This window comes from Vombatus ursinus, unplaced genomic scaffold (assembly GCF_900497805.2).
Source record: "Vombatus ursinus unplaced genomic scaffold, bare-nosed wombat genome assembly UNPS02014832.1, whole genome shotgun sequence".
In the NCBI taxonomy this organism is placed as follows: domain Eukaryota; kingdom Metazoa; phylum Chordata; class Mammalia; order Diprotodontia; family Vombatidae; genus Vombatus; species Vombatus ursinus.
In genome coordinates this window covers 54,008,790-54,015,335 of record NW_020954610.1, presented here as the reverse complement: position 1 = coordinate 54,015,335, position 6,546 = coordinate 54,008,790, and positions in this window count along the sequence as shown.

Below are 6,546 nucleotides of genomic sequence, written 5' to 3'. Positions count from 1 at the left end.
ACACAGGCTCACAAAGCTCAAAACATGAACAGATTTATTTAGGAGTTCATGGAAACCAGTAGGACTTATCTACTCATAGAAAAGAGTAATATGCACAAATGAGCAAGCCTCTCCTCAGAGGCCTGAACAAACTGAGTTGCTTACAGCAATGCCCTGAGTAGGGCTCTAGGAAGGGACCCCTGGGGGCAGCTCCTGTCTGAGGTCATGCTGTTGTGGTCCCTTTAGCTTTCCTGTTATCTGTAGCAGTTTCCTGTAGTTCTCCTTGGCTTCCGGCAGGTGGCAGTCCATCTCAGGCCTTCCCGCTGTTATATATTACTTCGAAGGAGTTCTCTTCCTCTAGTAGATGGTACCAGTCCTCTTTACCAGAGGACCAGCTTGTGATCAGTTCAGAGTCTGTCTTGACTAAGCTCAAAACACATCTCCAGAGCAAAGGACCTCCATTCTTTTTTAAGTCAGTTTTGACAGTTTTTCTCGATAACCTAGGAAATCACAAATTTCTAAGCAAAGTCATAAGTCTAAGCAAAGCAAGCTGAGATTTTTGTGAAATCATTCTGCAAAACTGGTGGGTTTAAAACTATTGTTTTACTGTAATGGAAAAGTGCTGGATTTAGAGTCAAATAACTTGGGTTTGAATCCTGGATCTGCTTCCTCACAACCTATGTGAGTCCTTTTTGTAAAAGAAAAAAGAGATCACTGGACTGGATAACATGAGGCCCTTTCAGGTTCTAAATCTATGAATCCACGAGGCTCTGATCTGACGTCAAAAGTGCTGTAAGACTGCTTTCCAACTAAAATTATACGTAACAACTAGAAATGGATTGAAATTGTTGAAGTCCAGTCCTGGCTCAGTGAAATGCTGGACATGGCATCAAAGATCAGTCCAAATTCCATCCCTAGTACTCAGTATTTGTGATCCTGGGGGGGGAATCATTCCATCCCCTCACACCCCCCCTTAATTTTTTTCATTTGATGACTTAGGACAACTTAAGATTCCATCCAATTCTAAATCTGAAAACATGATTTTATAAATGAAAACTGCCTTTTCTAAAGTTTTTTATACAGCTTCCATAGCTCCAGGTCTCCCAAAGGGCATAAGGAACACCACCAATACAGGACAGTGCCTCGCACATAGCAGGCTACCTAAGTAAAAGCCTGTTGACTGATTCCTATCAGATCTTTAAAAATTTCTCCCCATTTTCACGACCTCTGTCCGCCAGCACTTGGGCAGCATACATTGTTGTCTACGGGCTCAGAAGAGGACCTCCACATTCAATTGCCTTATTCTCTCAAATTACCCTGCATTTATCCTACAATATTTTTTAAACCATCAGCTGCCAGACCTATTCATAGTAGACACTGAATACTTACTGGTTGATGGGTTTCTTGCCCTATCCCTCCCAGTCCTATAAAGATGCATACCTACACCCTCCAACTCCCTAGCAATTTGGTACAGGGGTAAAATAAAAATGAGTCTCTGGGTCCCAAGGCATTACTCAACTGCGAGATCTCAGGCAAATCAATTCTGGCACTGAGGACTGGATTTGGGGCCCAAATGCTGCCACTTACTACCTTTGTGACCTCTACAACCTCTCTAGGCCTTGTTTTCCATAGGATTTGGACTACATATGATCCTAGGAAGCTTCTTATCTGCCAAATGGAGGCCGCCATAGGGGGACATCTTGAACAATGTGAAAGTGCTTTAAAAACTACAAAGCTATTTTTAAAAATGGTTTGGAGAGAAGGCTAGATGACTTTCATTCACTAAGACCAATGGCATTACAAGTTTTTATTTCTCAACTAGCACTTGGCATGATGGATGGGGTCCTTTGGATTTTAGCAACAGAAAGCTGAGCACACTCTTGAGGGAATGAACACACCACCGAACAGAGGTGACAGTTCACTCCCATCTAGTGGTGAACTTCACTGCCACCAGTACAATGTGAATCTCAAATGTTTTCCCTCTATCCTGCTCCTAAATGCTGCTAGACCTAGCGCAAAAAAATTCGGATTTCATGGACTATTTATTCTAATTGCAGCTAGCCTCTTCTAGCCACTGTCAATTTTGAAATAGCAGTTTCTTAGCTAAAACTCCCTACACCCTGTAGCACATAAGGGTTGTCTCCTCACTATCTAGTGTCCCCACTTTTCCACCTCTGAGCCCTTGTTTCACACTGCCATAGATGGTAGAAACAATACCTGTTTTGTGTAGGCTGGATCATCTCACTGAATTCCAATCCTGAGCTTGAAACACTGGTCTGAGTCTAGTCTAGAACATCTTGGCCTGCAGGAGACTGCCTCCCCCAAACTGATATCCTACCAACCTTTCAAGTCCCAGGACAATTAGAGCTCCCTCAAATACCTTATGTTTACATCTACATCTTGCTTTCTTCCCTTGGAGTCTCAGATTTAAAAAAAAAAAAAAGTTTAAACAAAGGTTAACTCTTGCACCCGTGCCCCTGACACCATCACCTCTAGCTCAAAGGTTAAAATGAGGGTATTTGGAAATCAATGAAAATAGGTCATCCAATCCCCTGTTCAGAAGAGTGTAGAAGCCTTTTACCAGAAGCTAGCATAACGTCACCACTTAGAGCAAACTTCCACTGCAACTCACTGGATTTAAGAAAGGCTTCTCAGTGACCCTTCTGCTGTTTCCTTGTATAAGATCTTTCTAGGCTTTTTATTGTACTACTGTGGTATTATGCTATTCTCAGCAAACATTCCCAGCTTTTACCTCTTACATCCTCTATTGCCATTTTGTGAATATATCCCTCCTTAATACCCTTGTTATCCCCAAATCTCTTCTCATCCTTTCCATTTTTTAATTCTGAGAAACTGGATTCTTCTAAGACACTGTGGCCACCCTCTCCAGCACTAGAGGTCTTTTCTCTTGATGCCCTCCATGTCAGCAATAGCCAGACACCACAGGATATTGCTCTTTTGCTGACACTTTCAACCTTACCCTGCCCAGTCTTCTATGCCTTAATCCTTCCAATTATTTCTTTGGTGGAGGTGTGGGAATAGAGGGGCTTCACTACAACCTCCAATAGCCATCATCTATCCTTGTTCTTCCAGTCCACCATGCCTGTGCTCTGGCCTCACTTTTCTCCTTAGAAGGATAGTCTACCAAACTTTGCCTCTTCCTAGTGCCTAGCAAAATGCTCTGGAAACGGAAAGTGCTTTTATATGTTAGCTTGTTTTCATTTTGTTTCTATTGGCATTTCAGCTTCTGTAATTGAAAAACAAAAACAAAAACAAAAAACCCCAAACAAACCTAATACTGTATCACCCCTAACTAATAAAGGTGGTAGAGATACATAGGGAAGTAGTTTGGAAGAAATAAGCCCTGTGTGTGTGTGTGTGTGTGTGTCTCCAGATTTATGTCTGTAAACTGAACATTTGAATTGCAGATTTAGAAACATCTTTTAAAGTCTTCATAAACAAATAACGGAGTACCTATTACATGAAAAGCATAAAGATTACTTAGTAGATGAATATCGCTTGTTTTAAAGTTGGACAAAACCTTGAACTTCATTGAGTCAAGTTACTAAATCTAGCTTGCTGGTCAGACTCATAGTGTTCCTTCACACTGGAAGGGGATGTAAGACGTACTGATTCTAGTAAAAGGAATCACGCCCTATCTGGGTATACTTAAGAATGGATACACCTACCACTTTTTTTTTTTTTCTATTTCTAACAATAGCTACTGGCTACTACCCGATATATGGTTTTGTATCCAAACCTTATCAACTGTGTTCAAATTAAATCCAATGTTAACCATTAGCAGTTTTTCTAATGCATCTTCCCAGAAATTACCACCATGTTGTTTTTGTGTTCCACACTACACAACATTATTCATGTCTGTTTCAAAACTTGACTCTTGGCTAACTCTCAAACATGCTTATTGATACATTAAACAGCCTTAAAACTAATAGGAGGGGCTAAGATACCAGGCAAGTTCTCATACTGATAATTGCTTCTTTCCTCTCCCCACTGCCTTTATCTGGTGTGTTACATTCTTTAAAAATGATCAAGATTGAGCTATTATCACAATTGTGAGCAAGTTTATTTCAATATTTGAATTAAATGGTTCCATTTTTTGTCTCTCTAAAGTACTAAACAAAAGAAACAATTAGGAAAAGGCACAAAACGTAGCTGTGTTCAAGTGTTTTTCCCCATTTCCTTTAGTACTTACTTAGAACCACTGGGAAAAATGATTTTCTAATTTTACTTTTTATTTTCTTTACTTAAACAAAACAAAAACCAAACCTTTCCTTTCTATTCTCAAGGAAGGAGACAGAGACAGGAATTCAACAGAGCAGAATTTAAAGGCTTCTACTGATGAAGTACTTAAGTATCACTCAAAAACTTTAGAAGAAAGCTACCAAGTCTGTCAAACAGAATAAACCAAACAAGGTATTTTTATTTAAGATTTATAACTTACCTCCTTCCCAAAAAGTAGTAAGGAGGCTAAAGCCAAACAAGTTATGTTCTTAAAACACATTTAAGTATTTCAAACTTGTGAGAGTCAAACGTGTAAGAATCAGAAGATAACAAATTATTAGAGTTGATTGGTACAGATATTCTCCTTTATCCAAGATTGTTATTGAGCTGACAGTGCCACCTTGAAGATGACTTCCTTTAGGAAGGTTCTCTGACAGCATATCACATAATTTAATACATTTGCGTGGAGGTTTCATGACATATTAGACAACTGGATAAAAAGTTAGTAGTTGGCCAAAAGAGTAGAATTCGTATGAAAGTCAATTTAAAAAACCCTTACCATACACATTCATTTGATACAATACTTCAAGAACTGGATGATAGTGTATTCCCTTCATCAACGAAATTCAAAATTGCACTACAATTGAGTATATGTCCTTTGAGAATTTTTCATCACCCTGTAGACAACATGGTGATGAGCCTCTCTGAAGTTAGGCTGGTGCTGAGAAAACAGTTGTGCAGTATATCATGGCAGCCTTCCTTAATGTCTTTCCAGCTTGGTAGATCTATTGGAGTTTGTGCTCTGCTGGTACAGCCAGGATATTTTCTGTTGTTCAGCTACTGACTTGGGTGGGAGACCACTTCCCTTCCCTCTTCCCTGCCCAGTTTCCAGAGCCACTCACTGACTCCAGAATGGCTAGGCTCGAGCAGATTTTGGTAAATGGGATTCATGCTATCAGGTGGTCTTTCCCTGAGTGTTACAGGTCCCTGGCACACTTCTTAAACACATCTTGGGATTAAAGGAGACAACTTGTGTAAACATGTAACCTCACTCAAATCTTTTCAAGAAGCTAGTAGGAAAACTGGTGTCAAAATTAGTCCCATGTAATAGAGATGTGATTTTGAGATGTAATGAAAATGTCAAAGTGGAAATAGAGTTTTAACCAATTACTCAGATGAAGCAGTAGAAGATAAGCAGTATAAGTGTTTGATCTTTCTGGCATGGACGCTGAACTCCCTTCATGCCAGGAAATTTCCATGAATTTCATTATGCAAGATTCACAAAATAAACTGCTTCTTGGCATTATAAAGCCTGAGAACACATACTAGAAGATGCCACAATGTTCAGTTCTCACTAAACAGAATAAATGATTTGGGTAGAAAGACTTTGCTCCCCCCCACTGCCTTCCTGTGTTGAGGTACACATGACAACAGCACTCGTCTGTTTCAAAGGCTCTGTTAAACTTGCCACTAGGAAATATTTTTAAGGTTCTTTACTTCTACAAGGATAACACATTCTAACGTAAGATTCATTAAGTTGCTGCATACTTTGGTTAAAAAAAATAAAAACAAACCACACCCATAAGTATGTCAGTATGCTATCAAAGGCATGTCATCACAATACTGTGGCTCCTAAAATGACCCATGGCTTCACAATATCCCAAGAAATTAAACAAAATGCATCCCACCCAATTATATACGCCAATGATTAAGTGAATCGATAACATATGCTTTATAAAACTATTATCCTGATTGCCCAGAGGGCCTAGTACATCGCTAGTATCCAATACATGTTAAAGAAGGTGGTATTCACTTCAGTGGTTTAATATAAGCCATTAATGCCATCATTAAGGAAGTACCTTATATTTCATAATTAGAAAACCATTTTTCATTCAATTAAAACTCAGAAGCACTGCTGTCTTTGATTCCTTTGACTGGAAAGAAAGTAATAATTAAATGCATCACACAATGTAAACATTACCAAAAATTCTTTGTAAAAAGTCATTTAATATCCTATGGAAGAGTGGCAGGTTTCTGTTACCCTCCAAGACTGTACTTAATCCCTTCTCCCTCCAAAAAACCCCTTAAAGTTCAAAGACAAAAATTATTGGTCAATTATTTTTACTATCATTTCCACAACTAATTTTTCAAGGATTTGAAAGACAAAGTCTGTGGTACTGCTACTCCCCATTAGTGCTATCTATTCATTGATTTTGAAGGCAGCTTTTGGGTTATGAAGGCATACACAATACAGTGGAAGTCTAGAAAGAGAGATCATAATTAATAAGTACAGATTTTATCATATACCTTTATAAATACCACATT